Here is a 20,145-nt window from a genome sequence, read left to right on the forward strand (position 1 = left end):
TTTCATCATGTGACTTAGATATCTTAGCATTGCCTGATCATTGCTTTTTGGGTGTGTGTGTGTGTGTGTTTGCTTATATAATGAAAAGCTGAAGAATCACACATTTCATTAGATGTGGTTACATACATAATTACCTTATCCAATCCATTAGAAATCATGTTAGCATAAGCAAATTCAAAAGACATGTGCAAAAATGGAAAGTTGGTAAAAAAGAGGTATATAGAAAGAAAGCTAATAATAATAATACGAATAGTGCAAAAAAAGAGAGAGGACAACACATAAGAGGGAGAAAGAATGAGAAATGAAGGGGGAAAAGAGGAGAGAGAAAAGAGAGAGAGCAGGGGGAATGTGTATATTTGTATGTGTACAATATACGTAAACTCTACATAATGCATTTTCAAAAGATTTTAGTTTTTATTAGTTTTACCTCCCTCACTAGTTGCAATGCTTTGCTGCCATCTAGTGGAAAAAAGAAGTCAGTGAAAATGATTGTTTTGGAATCAATTGTTCTGTGAAACTTAGAAATTACTTCACAGGGACTACAGGGAAAGACATTTTCTGTTTCTGGATAGGTTCCTTCAGCAAACATACAATTGCTTCATCTTTCACACATCATCTCTGTAGTCTTAAAATGGCACAGCCCCCCCCCCGCCTGACCTCTTTTCCTCAAACCTTCTCAAGATTCCATTCTTCTTTTCTGTTCCTGCTGTATCCTTTCCATTATTTTATTTTATTTTTAAGTGTTTTCTCCAGACTAGATTTATTTTTACTGGTTGTTTCTTCAAGATGACTTGTGCATGAGTCAAAAGCCTTGAGGATCCCAATTGCAATTTGGAGCTAAGATGGAGGATAAATTTGTTTCAGTTCACACTTGAAGGTGAACTTAACAAATCTGCATTTTCTAAAACACAGCCAATCTTCTAGTTGAAAACTGTGTATAAGGAGGACTCTGACAACAAGACATCTGGGTAAAATCTCTGTCTCGTCACCCTTCACCAGGTCAGTCCAAGTACATCAATGTCTTCCTTATACAGTTTTCCAGCTGGGTGTTATAATTTAATCAAGCCTCTGGAACCCCTGGGTCCAGCAAGGATTAAAATTTAAGCCAGGCCAGTCTCCTGATGAGTTAATCGCCTGGGAGATGAACCATTAAGAAAACAAAAGGAAGGTAATGACCATTAAGAAAGCTATGGAAAGTGGTTCTGTGCCAAATGGCAAGTGGGTGGGGCCAGAACTTCCTACAACACTTTGAGCTAGCTTTGAGACAAAGCAGAGTTTGAAGCAGACTTTTAGGGACGACTGTGATGTGATCCAGCAGGGGAAGGTTGCACTGTTAAAGGCGGCAAGCTGGATAGAGGGTCAGAGCACGATAGCTGGTATCTGCTTGAATCCTATGGGAGAAGCAAGACCCTCTTGGAGTGCTGATGCTGCAAGCCCCTCTATCATAGGCTCAGGTTGTATATATATGTAAATAAACCATATATCAGAAAGACACCACAATCCCCTCTGTGCCTCGGTCCCCAAGGGCCCTGGGTAAGTTCCTGGAACCCATGGAATCTTGCATCACTCGGAGATTGGAGTGGCATGCAATGATAAATAATAGTTGTCATTTTGAGCTGCTGTTCAGTCTCATGTTTCTATTCCACCAGTGTTGCGTGTACAGCCACTTCGCTCAGCGTTCCTGAGTATTTATCAGTACAGCACAAGGAAACTTACAGTTTCACTGGCGATAAATGAGAGCAAAATGTAGATATATGTACTTCAGTTGGCTATAGCTGAGGTTGACGATATGTAGCATAATTCCACGAATGTTTACTTAGAAGTAAGTCCTGCTATATTTAATGGGGCTGTGCAGGATTGAGCGCCTAAAGAGGTAAGCCCAAAGGATTCATGGAATATCTCCCGATCCGAATGCCTTTGCTGCCCCCTAAGCTGATCTGATAAGTGAGGTTTTAGGCAGAGAAGTGGAATGAATTCTTTCCATCTGCGTTTGCTGTGGAAGACGCAGGGCAGATCCCTGTGCGTGAACTAACTTTCTCGGAAAGGGGAAGCTGAGGAACCGAGGCAAAAGTTAGTGACAAGAGACAAAAGCTCCAGGCGTAATTGACAAAGTGGACTGGAAAGTGGCCAATATAATACTAACTTTTAAAAAGGAACGGGAGGGGTTGTGGAAATTGCAGGCCAGCTAGCTTATAATGTCTATCCTGGGGAAACTGGTGAAAAACATTGATACAATTACTCAGAATATAGTAAAGCAAGTCTTCCTGAAGCGGAGCCAGCATGGCTTCTGCAAGGGAGGTCTTGGCGAGTCCCTGAGTTGAGACTTTGCACAATATGCAGCTGCCCTGATGTTTTATTGTGTTCTTATATCTGTCGGAAGCCACCCAGAGTGGATGGGGCAACCCATTCAGCTGGGCGGGGTGCAAATAATAAAATGGGTCCTTACCAGAGAGGAATGGCAAACTAAGCTGTTGGGTTATGCTGAAATGGCAAAACTGACTGGAAAGCTCAAGAATCAAGAAGACAAAAATTTCAAGAAAGAATGGGAAATTTTTTAAATAATTTATTTAGGAGACTGCTGTAAGCAGATGAAAACATCAGCAAGATTTTAACAACACTTGCAATGTAACAAACACTATGGACAGATTAATAATAATAATAATAATAATAATAATAATAATAAATTTTATTTATACCCCACCCTCTCCAGCCAAGGCTGGGCTCAGTGCGGCTGTCATAAAACAACTGATTAAAATACAATTAAGAACAAGATTTAATACATTAAAATTAAAATTATAGTTATACCGGTAATGCAGCCTCATACGGAAAGAAAAGGAAAAGGGGAAATGGGGGAGGGGATCGCGTTGGCTCCAGGCCAAATGCCTGATACGTAAAAATACAGATTACGAAATTATATGCAGTTGACAATAGGACCCATGGAGGGGATGGTGGGAAGTCTTGAGATTCAGAGGAACCTCTATATATGGATATGTATTTGGTATTGTTATAACCTTGGAAGTCCTTGGAACTTCCTCGTACCTTGGAAGTCGAACGGAATCCGCTCGACTTCCAAAACGTTTAAAAACCAAATTGCGGCTTCTGATTGGCTGCAGGAAGCTCCTGCAGCCAATCAGAAGCTGCGGAAGCCTGTCGGACATTCGGGTTCCAAAAGAACGTTTGCAAACCGGAACAATCACTTCCGGGATTGTGGTGTTTGGGAGCCAAAACATCCGAGTCCCAGGGATCCAAGGTAAGACTGTATTTGAAAAAATCAAATAAAAACAATTTCAAAATAATCAAATAAAATTGCTGTTATTATAATTTAGCCATTGGCTTGCTGGGGACATTTCCTTTTGCCTTCCCTCAATGGCTGTTTCCTTTTATATTTTGTTTCAGGTTTTCTTGAAGGGAATTTTTTAAATATATATATATATATATATATATATATATATATATATATATATATCAGCAAAAGCCATTCATTTTGAATCCTCTCCTTTTAAATTTCTCTATTATTTCCAGCAGAGGGCGTGTCAGTTTCATCGACTTTCCGACGGCTTCGTTTATTAAGCCTACATTGTAACACTTTCCCATGGAGAACAGCACAGTGTATCCTGCTGTTAAAAATGAAAAGTGCTTTAGAGAAAAAGGCTAGATTGTCTCATTCTACCAAGAACAAACGACAGTCTTCCTGGATTGGGAAGTGGTATACACATGGTGTTAGCCAAAACTCACATCTCTCCTGTAGCTATCCTATAGGTTCCTAAGAAATCCTGCATTTTGATGTGTTTCTCCGCAAACCAGATTCAATCCACAGACAGAAAAAGAATGGCATAGCTTCATTTAAACCAGTAATGTCTACACCGCATTAAATCGATTCCGTACTACTTATACCACTGCATATTACAGCCAGTCTGTTATCTCGGAATAGTTTACAGAATTTTTTTAAGTGAAGTCTGTAATCCTCAAGAACAAAGTTGAACAATTAGTCTTGAATTTTGGCCTTAAAATCCTAGCTATAAAGTAAACTTTCAAATACATAAAACAATAAAAAACACCTGTTATCAGAAAAGTTAGGACAGTTGAGAAATTATGAGAGGCAGGAAATAAATATTTTAAATAAATGACAAATTAAAAAAACAACCCATTAGCACTAAATTACTAGAGCATTATTATTATTATTTTCCCCACAGCATTTTTAAAAGCATTATCACTATATGATATTTACTAGGGCGGAAGAATGCTTTTTGACCTTTGGGGTTTTCCATTACTCCAGCACAATCTTCCTTTGTAAAGGTCACTCTAAAAACGTAAAATCTCTCTCTCTCTCCCTCTCCGTTTGTACCCTTAAAGAAAGTGAAACAAAAATATCCCAATAAGCGTGGTGGCATTTGCACTATAGGGAATAGTGCAAAAGGTCACGAACCTTTATTCTGCATCGGTTACAATATCATCATTAGATTCTTGCCTGATGGTTACTGGGTGACATTTGCACTCGTAGAGAGGAAGTTATTGTGAATATCAATAGCTTATAAAATCAAGCCCTCGGGCACAACTGGGCTCTCATAGAATGGAATGAATGGTGTTTGGTGTCGTCCCGTCCCCCCACTGTTAGCATCAGAGAGAGCAGGAGTCTGGCCTACTTTTCCATGCTTGTTCATGAAAAGTGAACGCTGTTGCAGTTGGGGTGAGATGGAAATAAATAAATATTTTCCCCTTCAGGGTATAAAATCAGATGTCCTTAGGTGGTTTGGTCATTCACTTTTAAGAGATCTTTTAACAACACTTTGCATAGCTGCTGTCAGACCCTAGTGCGTGAATTCTGTACCAAAATCCAGAACCAGGATCATGTCTTCTGTGAAACTAAAGCCCAGAGTGCAGCTGACAACTGTCAGTTCTGTGTTGACCAGGCAAAGGTGGAAGGTCGGGTTTCTAGTACAGTGGTACCTCGGGGTAAAGGTAAAGGGACCCCTGACCATTAGGTCCAGTCGTGACCGTTAAGTACACTTAATTGGTTCCAGAAGTCCGTACTTAACCTGAAGCGTACTTAACCTGAAGCAAACTTTCCCACTGAAAGTAATGGAAAGTGGATTAATCCGTTCCAGACGGGTCCGCGGAGTACTTAAACTGAAAGTACTCAAACTGAAGCGTCCTTAAACCGAGGTATGACTGTATTATGCTTGGCCAATCCAGAGGCTAAGGGGCTTTAAACCTTTAAAGCACAAAGAAAATTGTAAAGTTGGAAGGGACCCCAAGGGTTTTATAGTCCAGCCCCCTGCAATGCAGGAATCTTAGCTAAAGCATCTCCTTTCTTGTAACTTGAAGCCATTGGTTTGAGTCCTACCCTCCAGAGCAGGAGAAAACAAGCCTGTCTCCTATTCCATGTGACAGCCCTTGAGATATTTGAAGATGGTTATCATCTCTCCTCTCAGTCTCCTCTTTTCCAGGCTAAACATACCCAGCTCCTTCAACCATTCCTCATAAGGCTTGGTTTCCAAGCACAGCCCCCCCCTCAGGTAATTCTGGGCACTGTAGTTTATTATGAGACGCTACGTCAAGGCCTTGTGGGAAATTTTAAGCGGTGCCCAGCTCACAGAATTCAGAGCAGCCCAAGAACTCTGTTCTCAAGTTCAAGCTGATGATGTGGAGAAAAGCTGTGCTTTTCTTTTGGAACCACATATTGCCTTGGTTCAGCTTTGTTCTTAAGCCAGCCTCCCTCCATACACCTTAAACGATTACAGGAGAAAATCTGGAGCATTGCGGCAGTAGATAAGCATTCCAGAAATATACCTTAGTCATCAAAACCTTTTATTGCATTCATGATCTGATAGAAGGTCCACAATTCAGAAAATAATGCAGCAACAGCAGCTGGTGTGCTGAGGGCACACCTATGTTTGATCAATCAATGGTGCAAAAAGTTACATTGTGTGATTACTGATAGTGCCTGTTTACCGTTTGCTGTGGGCAAGATTGAGACTGACCTAGGGCTAGCGAAAGAGAAGGTGTGTTAGGGAGGAAAGAGGGCTTTCCCTTCCTTCTCTTTGATCAGTTTTGGTAATCCAGGGACAGTAGAACTCTTATAAGGGGGATGTGTGGATTGGGTCCCTGACCAAATTTGCATATATGACAAGGAACTCCTTTTAAATGGGCATTTTCCCAGCTGTCTTTTTGAAAGATAATAGAACTACCGTATAATCTTGCACTTGTGGTTTCTGTTCCAAACAAGAGTATTTATTTTGAGGCATAGGAGCCAACTCCTAGGGACCGAGGGGTCTTTGCACTACCAATAAAATATTTGAGGGTGTTGGGGGGCCCCAAAGTCGATGGGCATTGCCATTCAAATGGTGTGCGTGCACCCCTTCATATGATCGATTATGTGTCATGGGGCTTACCTCTGCCCCCCAAAAATATTTTATTCAAGTTGGCACTCTTGTTTTGAGGAGAGTTGATGCATTAAAAAGAAACAGGAGGCACAGTTTGAAACTGAGAACCGTTTGCACAAATCAGTGTGGAGAGTTTGAGTATTCGCTAACTGCGAAATTTGGTGACATCCTAGTTTGATTGTTTTTGTTATGTGATAAACTCCCAATTCAGCTGTCATGAACCATGCCGTTCCTAACCCCAGGCGTGTGTACACACATCCATAAAGTGTATTTGGTGCTTTCTGCAGATGCATTTTGGGATTAGCATACACCAGGCATCCCCAAACTTTGGCCCTCCAGATGTTTTGGACTACAATTCCCATCATCCCTGACCACTGGTCCTCTTAGCTAGGGATCATGGGAGTTGTAGGCCAAAACATCTGGAGGGCCGAAGTTTGGGGGTGCCTGGCATACACACATTGTCGCCTTCATATTGTGGTTATATTGTTCCTTTGGTGTTCTGAAAGTCCCTTTAGATAGAACAGTTAAAGCCACCTTACAGTTTACAAGACATACTGACCACATTTCTTGACCCTGAGACCAATTATATTCCTAAAATGCTCTTGGCCAGGGGTAGGCAACCTAAGGCCCAGGGGTCGGATGTGGCCCAATCTCCTTCTCAATCCGGCCCACGGACAGTCTGGGATCCTGTGTGTTTTTACATGAGTAGAATGTGTCCTTTTATTTAAAATGCACCTCTGGGTTATTTGTGGGGCATAGGAATATGTTCAATCCCCCCTCCCCAAATATAGTCCGGCCTACCACATGGTCTGAGGGATGGTGGACCGGCCCACGGCTGAAAAAGGTTGCTGACCCCTGCTGTTGGCAGACCAGTAAGTAATGTTCCATAATATGATACAGAATTTATCGTATACCTAAGACTTGTTGGTGGCAATTGTTGTAACACACTTGACCTTTCTACTCCTGTTGCAGCCATGAATTGGTTACATGCATTTCTTTTTACTGTCAAAAAAGAAAAGCACCCAATTCCATGAGAAGCAAAAGAAACCAGTTTTCATCTTGCACAGAGGCCTCCAGACATATGATGAATTGTATCATACGACACTCAGCAGACATACTGGGGCTTTACTGACAGACCAGAAGCTTGTAGAGTGGAAATGAGCAACTAGCGGGATTTTTTTTTAAGTAGCTGAAGAATATGATCAGAGCTGTTATGTGACAGATTTTAGTTCCAGCCCCAAGAAGTCTTTTTGATGTGCTTTCATCTTTCATCAATTACACTGCTAATATCCAATGGTAATTTTCAATGTGATGCACAGCATCCTCCAGTTTTAACACAGAGTTATCACATGAGGACCACCAGCGCCTTTATAGCTATTTCCCCACGCTGCTCTCACTGGGGTATAATGCTATCTGTGGGTTGTTTTTGAATGTATACACAGATATAAAGGTAAAGGTGCCCCTGACCATCAGGTCCAGTCGTGTCCGACTCTGGGATTGCGGCGCCACGGCCGTGTTAAGCACCTTTGGCGCCCTAGTGCCGTGGTGCGACAGATCCCTCCGCCGCCCCCCGCCGCCCCGATTTCCAGCGTGATGGGCAGGCGGCCAGCCAGCCGGCCAGGCTCAGCACACAGCACGGTCGCTGACGGTACTGCGCCACCCAGCCTGGCCGTAGAGCCGGCCCTGTGCGGCGCTCATCTCGCTCTATAGGCCGAGGGAGCCGGACAGAAACAAATGGAGGAGCTCCACCATACAGATGCCGTCCCATTGACAAAGAAGAATTTCCTGACCTGTATCACTGCCCCAAACTGCCCTAAAGCCAAGCATATTTCTTATGGTATTATTGCAGGGAACATCTAGTGATCTTCATGACTTAGTAGGGGTATGTGTTAGCGGCCACCAGGGAGATGGGAGGGCAACTGGCAAGCCCCCCAGCTGGATCATTCCCTCCTGGCCGAACTGCTGGGCAATCTCCAACTCCTGGTGCAGCTTGAGATAGCGACACAGACTTTAGACGGCTGTGCACACTGTAACAGCAGAGTCCACTACGCAGCAAAAGTAGCCAGAGAGAGATTGTGGTAGCATATTTACAAGCATATTTATTGAGCATAAATCAGGACAAAGAGAAACATGTCTGATCTCCTTCGTGTCCAAAGCAAAAGCTATACACAAATGGAAGTTCCCAGCATACAGTGCTGGTGTGTAAGACAGACATGTGACACACACCAGTCCCATATCTGCCCTTAAGGTGGAATGGAAATCTCAACAATATGAACCCAGTCCAGGTCAACAAGCTATGTATCTGAAACATTGGTGTACACGCCATATATTCAAAGCACATTTTCCACCCCAAAGAATCTTGGGAACTGTAGTTTAAGGGTGCTGAGAATTATAGCTCTGTGAAGGGTAAACTACAGTTCCCCACGCTTTACAGGGACACAGGTGGCGCTGTGGGTTAAACAGGGACCCAGATGGCGCTGTGGGTTAAACCAGAGAGTCTAGGGCTTGCTGATCAGAAGGTTGGCGGTTCGAATCCCTGTGATGGGGTGAGCTCCCGTTGCTTGGTCCCAGCTCCTGAAATAAATGATAAATTACAAGAACTCAGGCCAAAGAAGGATTTCAAAAGAGTATCTTCACAGAGTTTTAATAAGGATAAATTCCAGTAAACATCAACATCAGGACAAGGCCCTGTTTCGATTATTCTTCATCAGCACAGATTCACAGGTCAAAGTGTACCAAATGTGTTTGCCTCTTTTGAAATCATCCTTCTTTGGCCTGAGTTCTTGTAATTTATCATTTATTTCTGGACTCTCCCAAGAACTCCAATTTCCACTGGTCCCAGCTCCTGCCAACCTAGCAGTTCGAAAGCACGTCAAAGTGCAAGTAGATAAATAGGGACCGCTACAGCGGGAAGGTAAACGGCGTTTCCGTGTGCTGCTCTGGTTCGCCAAAAGTGTGCTTTGTCATGCTGGCCACTTGACCTGGAAGCTGTATGCCGGCTCCTTCGGCCAATAATGCGAGATGAGTGCCACAACCCCAGAGTCGGTCATGACTGCACCTAATGGTCAGGGGTCCCTTTACCTTTACCTTTTACGCTTTAAAAATATAGTGTGTAGTGTACACAGCCATTGGGTACATGCTGAAACAGTCACATCTCTGCTGTGAGCCATACAGAATCTACGCTATAAAAATGTAATTGATTACTCGATTAATTAATTAATAATGATCTGTGCCGGCAAAATGACAATGCCGCTATGTGGGTTGGTTCTTACTTTCCCCCAAGTGTGCATGTGATGGCGGCCACTTTGAGCAATTACGATTCCAATGGAAACCATTGAAGTTAATCCATTGAAGTTAATCCGTTCACAAGGCTAACAGCCTATCCACTGAAATTAATTGGGAAATTAAATCAGGTTTGGATCGGGCCTCTGGTAATAGACAATGCCACCTATTATATTGGGAAAGGGTCTTGAAAAGCTGCCAGTCCCGAGGTTCCCGGCAATATGTTGTAATATTTTGTACAATATTTTGTACATGATTTTGAAAAGGATACTAAAAACTACAACTGAGGAATGGTTTTATGGCTAAGGCAGGTCCCCCCCCCCGGCTTCGTCCGCAGACCCCGGAGATGTGATGGAAATGCTGTTGATGAGATGTGGCTCTCTTTGACACAGTGAGACGCTTCATGAAGAATGTAGCTGCCATCAGGCATGTTGCCCACAAAGCATTCTCCTGGAGTCGACCCAAGAATGAACAGTGAGCAGCGTACAAGGTTTCAGAAGCAATGACGTCCCATTCCTTTATCAAAGCCGAGAAAGGAGTTCAAGCTAATGCATAGGAGCCCTTACACAAAGCAGAAACGGAACCTGGGGAATTGTTTCAAGGCAGCAATTGAAAAGGGGGACAGCGTCATTCCTCCCCCACCTCCCCCCACCTGCCCTTCTCATATTAGGTCTGAGCGACCTTAAATGGCCTCTCACCAGTTGACTCAAAGCCCAGCGAAACTCATGAAAAGATCTGAATGGCTTTCAGTGGTGCTTAACCACACAAGAACAGTCAGAACATGCAGGTGTGCGGTTCCTGTGCAGGAAGCTAAACACTGCTGTCTAAACTGGGTAAATACAGCCTTGTTCTCTCCCGCTCCCGCGTTGCTGCTTCTAGACACTTTGCCCTAACACCTTGGCTCTGCTGTATTATGGTCTAGCTCTGCAGGGGGTCAAAGGCCAGTTACTACTTCTGCAGCAGAGTCGCCCTGTCTCCAGCATCTTAAAGCGTGCAAGGGAAGCTTTTGAGAGCCACCGCAGGCACCAAAGCTAAGCATTTTGGAATGCAGAGAAAACAAGGTGTTTCGGTTTCAAGGGAATGGCTTGCAAGTTCTGTTAGGTGCAATGGCGGAACTTCATGGAAAACACCACTTGTGGCAATTCAAGTAGAAGATATTGGAGCGCTCCAAATCATTTCTCAAGTATGTGGGCAAAAATTTTATCTGTAGAAAACACAGCTTGAAAAAAGAAACAGCGTACCTACTTTTGTAAACCAAGAAAATCTTTAACGACAATGTTTTTTTTTTAAAAAAAATACTGTACATGGGGCTCTACGTGGGGCTACCTTTGAAGGTGACCCAGAAACTACAACTAATCCAGAATGTGGAAGCTAGACTGGTGACTGGGAGTGGCCGCTGAGACCATATATTACCAGTCCTAAAAGACCTACATTGGCTCCCAGTACGTTTCAGAGCACAATTCAAAGTGTTGGTGCTGATCTTTAAAGCCCTAAACAGACTCTGCCTTGTAGACCTGAAGGAGCTGTCCACCCTCATCATTCTGCCCAGACACTGGGTTCCAGCTCCGAGGGCCTTCTGGTGGTTCCCTCCCTGTGAGAAGTGAGGTTACAGGAAACCAGGCAGAGGGCCTTTTCAGTAGTGGCGCCCCTCCCTGTGGAACGCCCTCCCATCAGATGTCAAGGAAATAAACAACCACCTGACTTTTAGAAGACATCTGAAGGCAGCCCTGTTTAAGGAAGTTTTTAATGTTTGATGTTTTATTGTGTTTTTAATATTATGTTGGGAGCCGTCAGAGTGGCTGGGGAAACCCAGCCAGATGGGTGGGATATAAATAATAATAAATTATTATTATTATTATTATTATTATTATTATTATTATTATTATTACAGATCTAGATGAAAGGTAGCACATGGAGAGCTGCATTGATTGTTGCAGTTGTTGGCATCCGTCTGCTCAGGAGACAGTGGAGGAGCACACCTTTAGGGGTGAAGTAAAACTGCTGGAGAGTTACAACACCTGCTGTGACTGCAGAGATCAGTATGGGAGAGACATGTTTTCTTGCAGCCTGGGCAGAAAAAGGGATCTGGTTGTGCACCCTGGCATTTCTTCTCTCTGCACTCCTCCCAGTGCTCTCTGGTCACTGCTATGGATACATGACCTGTCTATCTGTCTCCCGGCACTGCGATCTTCTGCAAGGGATTCCTACACGGCGGGGTTGATGTTGCCAGCCTTCGTGCTTCGTTTGCAGGCAGGGGCGTAGCGAGGCACCACGACACCCGGGGCGGCAAATTGCCATGCCCACAGGGGGCGCGGCATCGCTACGTAACGACGCATGCGTCGCTACGTAGAGGGGGATCGCAACCCCCCCCGTAACTTCTATACGGAGCCTGAACGGAGCGTCCAGGCTCCAGGTAGATAGCCCACTGGCGCGACGCGCCCGCTGCACCAGTGGGCTATCTGCCTGGAGCCTGGGCGCTCCATTTAGGCTCTGTTTTGAAGTCGTGGGGGGGAGCAATCCCCCTCCACGTTGTATGCATGCGCAGCTTCCCGCTGCACATGCGTGCTACTTAGAGGGGGGTCGCACCCCCTGCAACTTCTAAACGGAGCCTAAACGGAGCATCCAGGCTCAGGCGTCGATCGCGGGGTGGGGGTGTGGCCCCGAGTGCCACCCCCTCTCCAGCAGGCACCCACGCGGTGCCCAATCGCTCGGCTGGCGCACCTGCAGCTTTGTTTTTCCCCCCTTTGAGGCTGCCGTGCAGAGGCAAGGGGCGGGGACATGGCCCCGAGTGACACCCCCTCCAGGGCGGTACCCGGGGCGGACCGCCCCCCTGCCCCCTGCTTGATCCGCCCCTGTTTGCTGGCATCTTTGCAATGCAGAATTGGCCTGCCAATGGACTTGGTGCCTGAAGCTAGCTCCCCCTAGAGTACGTCTTTGGGGATTCTGGCATCTTTCATTCTGTGGACATGGCCGAGAATCATTCTTATTATTCTTATTATATGATCTTAGAACATGGGCAGGCAAACTAAGGCCTGGAGGCCGGTTCTGGCCCAATCGCCTTCTAAATCTGGCCCACGGACAGTCTGGGAATCAGTGTGTTTTTACATGAGTAGAATGTGTGCTTTTATTTAAAATGCATCTCTGGGTTATTTGTGGGGCATAGGAATTCGTTAATTCCCCCCCCCAATAGTCCAGCCTCCCACAAGGTCTGAGGGACAGTGGACCAGCCCCCTGCTGAAAAAGTTTACTGCTGACCCCTGTCTTAGAAAGTGTTGGGTTGTGGCTATCATGAAGGGACCTGTCTGTCTCAGTTAAAGAGCACAGTCCAATGGTGATGGGGATTTGATGGGAGTGGTGTGTGTCTTTTAGCCAGAATTTTACTCTATTGATATCCCTCTGGGTGTTACAGAAGCTAGAGTGCTCTGTGTCTGGTTTAGCTCATAAAGCACTGCTCCAGCTGTGCCTGTTCTGAACTCTCCATGGAAATATGCCCTTATGCGTCAGTGGCAAAATGGAAATAATCAAAGCTGGTCCTACAAACGAATGTAACAAGATCACTCGGTATGTCTTTCCCTCCTCCATGTGATCGCAAAGCTGTGCGTTGATTGCTTCGTGGCTTTTATGGTAGCAGGGATTGATTTTTCTACCATGCTTTTTCCGGCAGTTCTTGAGCAGTGTCAAGTTGCAGCCTTCATTCCGCCTCTGCTGTGGCTCTGTGGGATTATGCCAGAAGGAGGAAGTTTAAAGATTTTTGCCTTGGACATCAAGCAATAGCTAGTGTGGCTGTTTACGGCAGCAGTGTATAGTTACTAACGGATACATGCTGTTCTGAATCACTGTGTGCAATTTTTTTTAAAAAAAAGCTCTTAGGTCACTACCTTTCGACTGCGCCATTAAATTGCTTTCTCAATCTTTATATCAGAGCAATTAGCCAATGCAAGGCAGGATATCACAGAGGTCAAAACATTTGATCCCATTAAAGTTACAGCAAGCTAAGGAAAGCCCGGCAAGATTAGTATCTTGTTCCTGTGCTTCCTTAGTACTATATTTGAGAAGTCTCTGAGAGTTCTTTGTAACTGGCTACGCTGTGGGCTAAACCACTGAGCCTAGGGCTTGCTGATCAGAAGGTCGGCGGTTCGAATCCCTGTGACGGGGTGAGCTCCCGTTGCTTGGTCCCAGCTCCTGCCAACCTAGCAGTTCGAAAGCACATCAAAATGCAAGTAGATAAATAGGAACCGCTATAGCGGGAAGGTAAACAGCGTTTCCATGTGCTGCTCTGGTTTGCCAGATGCGGCTTTGTCATGCTGGCCACATGACCTGGAAGCTATACGCCGGCTCCCTTGGCCAATAATGCGAGATGAGCGTGCAACCCCAGAGTCGGTCACGACTGGACCTAATGGTCAAGGGTCCCTTTACCTTTAATGGCTCTATTGATGCTTTGATCCAGTACTGATTTATCGGGAGGAAGCTTTGTTGAATGCAATAAGAGTTACCGTACTTTTGAGTAGATACTGGTATGCAGGAATTATGTAAGGAAATTAATGACGATTCATTGGTTGAGGTTGCAAGCCTATACATGCTTACTTGGGTGTGAGACCCACTGAACTGTGTGCAGCATACTTCTGGACAAACATGCAAAGGGTTGCAGTACAAGACATTCCCTGTTACCCCCATTAATAGTTGAAGATCTCTAGGATCCCACCTGCTGCACTATATATTTAAAGAAGTATCACACCACTTTAAATAATCATGGCTTTCCCTCAAAGAATTGTGGGAGCTGTAGTTTGTGATGGTGGTGATGGTGATGGTGATGATGATGATAGACGCGGGTGGCGCTGTGGTGTAAACCACTGAGCCTTGGGTTTGCCGATCGGAAGGTTGGTGGTTTGAATCCCCACGACGGGGTGAGCTCCCATTGTTTGGTCCCAGCTCCTGGCAACCCACCAGTTCGAAAGCACATCAAAGTGCATGTAGATAAATAGGTACCACTCCGGCAGGAAGGTAAATGGCGTTTCCGTGCACTGCTGTAGTTTCGCCAGAAGCGGCTTAGTCATGCTGGCCACATGACCCGGAAAAACTGTCTGCAGACAAATGTTGGCTCCCTTGGCCAATAAAGTGAGATGAGTGCCACAACCCCAGAGTCATTCGCGACTGGACTTAACTGTCAGGGGTCCAGTTAGAGAACAGCCTTTACCAAAGGTGTCATGGGCTTTGAAGACACTTGAACTCAGGACGCAAGGGAGAAATGTACTAAGAGGAAGGCATGCTTGGCAAATCCACACCATGATCAACTCCTGCCTGGAAACCAAGGTCCCCACTGTGGAAGGACGTGTGGATCCAGAATTGGCTTCCATGGTCACTTACGGACCCATTGTTAAAATCATGTTTATGTAAGACAATCTTACTTGGCTACAAGTGATCACCAAAGAACAAATAATAATAATAATAATAATAATAATAATAATAATAATAATAATAAATTTATACCCCACCCATCTGTCTGGGTTTCCTCAGCCACTCTGGGTGGCTCCCAACAGAATTAAACCCTTACAGAGTTGCAGCATCCATTAAACAAACTACAGTGCCCGTCATTCTTTGAGGGGAAGAATGTGCTTCAAAGGGTGTGCACAGCCTCACTCGCTTCCAGCCTGGCCTGTAAACAGCAAGAGGAAGGTGAAGACTACTCTCTGTATCTAGGCTGCAGGCATTCAAGTGTTGTGAGGGTAACAGCAGATCTCTGGTGCATCGACTTTCCCACGTGGAAAAAGTCCACTGAACCATGTAACCAGTTCCATATGGCCCTCCTTTACATCGCTGGCAGAGTGCTTTTGCCTTGAAATGGCCAGAAGGCTTTCAGGCTTCTCTATACTAGAGCTTGTGGTTTACTTGGGCAGTTGTGGTTTGTTATCATCAAATGACTTGTTTTCCCTGGCTGCCTGAGTGCCCTTGGTTCCCTAGACAACATTTTCGGTAGCGATCTCTCCCTGCCACTTTCTACAGGACAGATAATTTTAATTGCTCTGCCCCTGTGAATGCAGAGGTGAGATAGGCCTCCTTTTTCCAGGGACAACTTCTATATCAATGCATTGCCCCTGCCCAAGACCAACCGCGGAAGGCACATAAAAGGGAGCAGCAAAAGTGAAAAGAAATGTGGAGCTTTTTTTGTGAGCCCAGAAAGGACATTTCTGGTGGACTTGTGTGATCCAGTCATTTGACTACAACTCCCATCATCCCCGACTGCTGAAAGATGGTGCTGGTTGGCTGCCAATTTGTTTCTGGGATCGATTCAAAGTGCAGGTCATGGCCTTTAAAAGTCTAAGTGTCTTGGGCCCAGGGTACTTGAAAGACTGCCCTACCACCATATGAGCTCCATTAGATCCTGCAGGATAGCTCAGTCGTTACAGCATGAGGCTCTTAATCTCAGGGTCGTGGGTTCAAGCCCCACGTTGGACAAAGAGATTCCTGCATTGCAGGGGGTTGGACTAGATGACCCTCGGTACTCCTTCCAACTCTGCAGTTCTATAATTGCCATCAAGACCTCCTTCAGGTGCACTGCTTACAGTTACCCTACCTGTGGTGAGTTGTTCATTTTGAGAACCTGTGCTCAGTCACATCTACTCCATAAATCTAAAGCACTCTTTAATTTACCACTTTAATTCCCCCAAGGAGTCCCCAGGCACTGTAATGTTTTGTATTTTTTGTGGCAGCGGCGGGGGCTAGATCCCCCCAAATGTGTTATGATGTAGTGAAAGTTAGAATTAGTCAAGGTTTGCCAATCATGGAAGCCCCCTGGATTTAATTAAGCCAGCTGGGCAAAGCTAGCTGGATGGGCCATTAGCAGGAAACCATCAGAGGACAAGATGGCCAGGCAAGGGAGGAAAACTCCCCCCCCTTCTTTGCTGGGTGATCTCATGGGCAAAGGCAAAGGCCAGGTTTAGGGTTTCGACTTTGAATGACAGCAAGCTGGGGGGTGACCTTGGTGAGCTGGGGATGGCAGACTGCAACAAGGAGACGCAGAGGATAGAATCTCATACCTCATGAGATCAGGATTTCCCCTCCAAGGAGTCCTAGACACTGTAGATTGTTAAGGGTGCTGGGAATTGTAGCTCTTTGACAAACTGTAGTTCCCAGAATTTGCTAGTATGTGATTGAAGTAGTGTCAGTATAGAAACACCTTTTATTGTTTGATATATATATATATATATATATATATATATATATATATATATATATTTAAAAAAAGTAGGTGGGGTTTTATATTAGCTACATCATGTTTTAATTAACATGATTTATAACTTTTATAATACTGCTACCTTTCCTGAGTGGTGACAACACACAAGTCTAAATCTGTTGCATAAAGGAGAATTCAGGTGGCTGCCACATAACAGAGTAGGAGCCTCATAGGGAGTGGCAGTTATTATGTGGATCATATGCTGCAGTTTTCCCCTTCAGTTTGCATTTGGCACGAAAGGTTAATTTAGCACAAAAGGTTAAGTATCATTATTTTGCTAATGCAGATTGATCTAGTATACCTGTATCACAGTCAACTTTGAACTGAGCTTGCTTGCCCTTATCTCTGCAGCTCAACCCATGATTTAATTAGCAACCTTTCAGGGATAAAACAGTTTGGTCACTGTATTCATGTTTGCAAATGTGGTGTTGATGATCAGTCTCAGGGACTAAGTCTTCTTTTCTTCTTCTCTGGCAATCACTCGTAACCAAGTAAGATTGTCTTCCATGAACATGGTTTTAAAAGTGAGTCCGTAAGTGACCGCGGAGGTCAATTCTGGATCCACACATCCTTCCACAGTGGGGACCTTGGTTTCCAGATGGGAGTTGATCATGGTGAGGGTTTGCCAAGCGTGCCTTCCTCTTAGCACGTTTCTCCCTTGCGTCCTGAGTTTGAGTGTCTTCAAAGCCCATGACACCTTTGGTAAAGGCTATTCTCCAACTGGAGTGCTCACAGGGCAGTGTTTTCCAGTTGTTGATGTTTATACTACATTTTTTTTTAGATTGGCCTTAAGAGAGTCTTTAAACCTCTTTTGTTGACCACCAGCATTATGCTTTCCATTTTTAAGTTCGGAATAGAGTAGCTGCTTTGGAAGACGATCATCAGGCATCCGCACAACATGACCAGTCCAATAAAGTTGATGTTGAAGAATCATTGCTTCAACACTGGTGATCTTTGCTTCTTCCAGTACACTGGCATTAGTTCGCCTGTCTTCCCAAGTGATGTGTAATTTTTTTTGGACTACAGCTTCCATCTGGGGAGATTGGAGTTGTCATCCAAAACATCTGGAACTACTGTATGTAGCAAAGACTGAAGAGCTGGTCTAAAGTGGATGGGAGGCAGCACAGATTCCCCTCTTTCCTTTCACAATCTACCCTCTCCAGCAGTTTTCTTTTCCTCCTGGTGGGGCTCCAAAATTAGAAGCATGGGCATAGCTGGGGGGTGGCAGCCCCCCCCCCCGATCAAGTAAAACAATAGAAATACTTGTTACAGGTAGGTAGCCATGTTGGTCTGCCATAGTCGAAACAAAATAAAAAAAATCCTTCCAGTAGCACCTTAGAGACCAACTAAGTTTGTCATTGGTATAAGCGTTCGTGTGCATGCACACTTCTTCAGATACACTGAAACAGAAGTCACCAGACCCTTATATATGGTGGGAGGGTGGGGAGGGGTATTACTCAGAAGGGTTGTGGGAATGGGTGATGGGCTGATAGGTGTGGTAAACCTGTTGACGACTGTTAACGACTGCAATTGGTCTTACAGGAAAAAGCGAGGGGTGAGATGGCTAAAAATAGCTTTATCATGTAATATGCTGGAAAATAGTTAACTAACTGACCAATCACATCGGTTCTGCCCCCCAACTAAAGTCCTGCCCCCCCAACCAATTTCTGCCCACCCCAAATCCTGACTATGCCCAGAATTCCTATCAGGAGGTGGGGAATGATTTTTTGGAACAACGCAAAATCTTGGTTTTGACTTATGAAATCTTAGGACCAGAGTACATGTTGAATTACCTGCTCGTATATGAGCTTGCTTGTTCGTGAAATTCTTCAAGAGAAGCTAGGTTGGTAGTGTTCCAAAATAGAGCCTTCTTGTTGTTGGCAATGCAATTGTGGAATGTTCTCCCCAAGGCCACTCACCTGCCACCAACTTTAAAATGGCTTTAAAGTATCCTCAAAATGTTCAGAACATAGTTTAAGGTAATAGTTTAGAGTTACCAGGTTAGGGCCATTTTAAACTCCTGAGCTTTTCGAGGATATTTAAGATGCTTTTATAATGGTTTTTTTTTTTGCTGGTTCACACATAAGAATTCGTACTCAAATAAAGCAGGCATTCATACATCCCCACACAAAACACACACGCCTTTTCTCACACCTAACACATGAATGCATGCATTTATTCATTCTCTGTCTCACATGTACACCCTACCTATTCATTCAATCTCTCGTACTTAATTCACCACCCCTACCGGTAGCTAGACTTAGGGGTTGGGTGGGGAAAATCATTTTAGCTTCTTAATTGCTGGAGGGGCAATGCGATATTAATGGAGACTGCAAATGAGGGCAGCTAACCCTCCCCGCCCCCAACTGCAGTTTCCATGAGGATTGCTCCTCACACAACAATTCGGCTCGGAAAGAGCCTCCCGCTGGAGGCAATGGGAGCATTTCCACCAATCCAAGCAGGGTGGATTGGTGGTGGTCATGCTGCATAGGGCTGGGTCTGCAAACCCCACCCGCCGCCAACCGTGCAAATGGCCTCCTCCATTATTGGGCTGGAAAAGAGCCTTTTCACTGGCTCTGATGGGAGGCTGGTTTCAAAACTAATTGCAGCTCAGTTGGTAGAGCACAAGACTCTTAATCTCAGGGTTGTGGGTTTGAGCCCCGTGTTGCGCAAAAGATTCCTGCATTGCTGGGGGTTGGACTAGATGACCCATCCAACTCTAGCATTCTGTCTGCCTGAATGGGGCAAGCAGTAGAGGCTGCAGCCTGAATGGGCCTATCCTTGTTTTATGTTTATATTTTTTGTTGTTAACCACAACTTATGTAGCTGAAAACAAAGCAGGGTAGGAATGTTCAAACTGACAAAGAGCATTATGAGTATTGCAAGCCCCACCCAGCCCTCGCCCCCAGGGCACACAAACACCACAGAGCCAGGAATTGGTAGCTAAAACCAGCAAGGCCCAAAGAATTCGTCTTGCCAGGGAGGCACATTGGCCAGGCCCCCCAAAAGCGTTCCACCCCACCCCTCCCTGTCCCTCGTTCCACCCCTCATTCTGCCCTTTTAGTGAAGTTTTCAGGTCCCTTCTGAGTTTGGCGCCGTGCAATCGCTTGTCCCATCAGAAGCGCATAAAATCGGTCGTTGCCTGCGCAGTGCTTTAAGTTGGGAATGGCTTTATTAATTAAACAGGATCACATGGAACAGTTTCTATCAGCTCCCAGGGATGTGACAGAGGCTCTAACTGGGTGACTA

This window comes from Zootoca vivipara, chromosome 11 (genome assembly GCF_965207765.1).
Source record: "Zootoca vivipara chromosome 11, rZooViv2.hap1.1, whole genome shotgun sequence".
Lineage (NCBI taxonomy): Eukaryota > Metazoa > Chordata > Lepidosauria > Squamata > Lacertidae > Zootoca > Zootoca vivipara.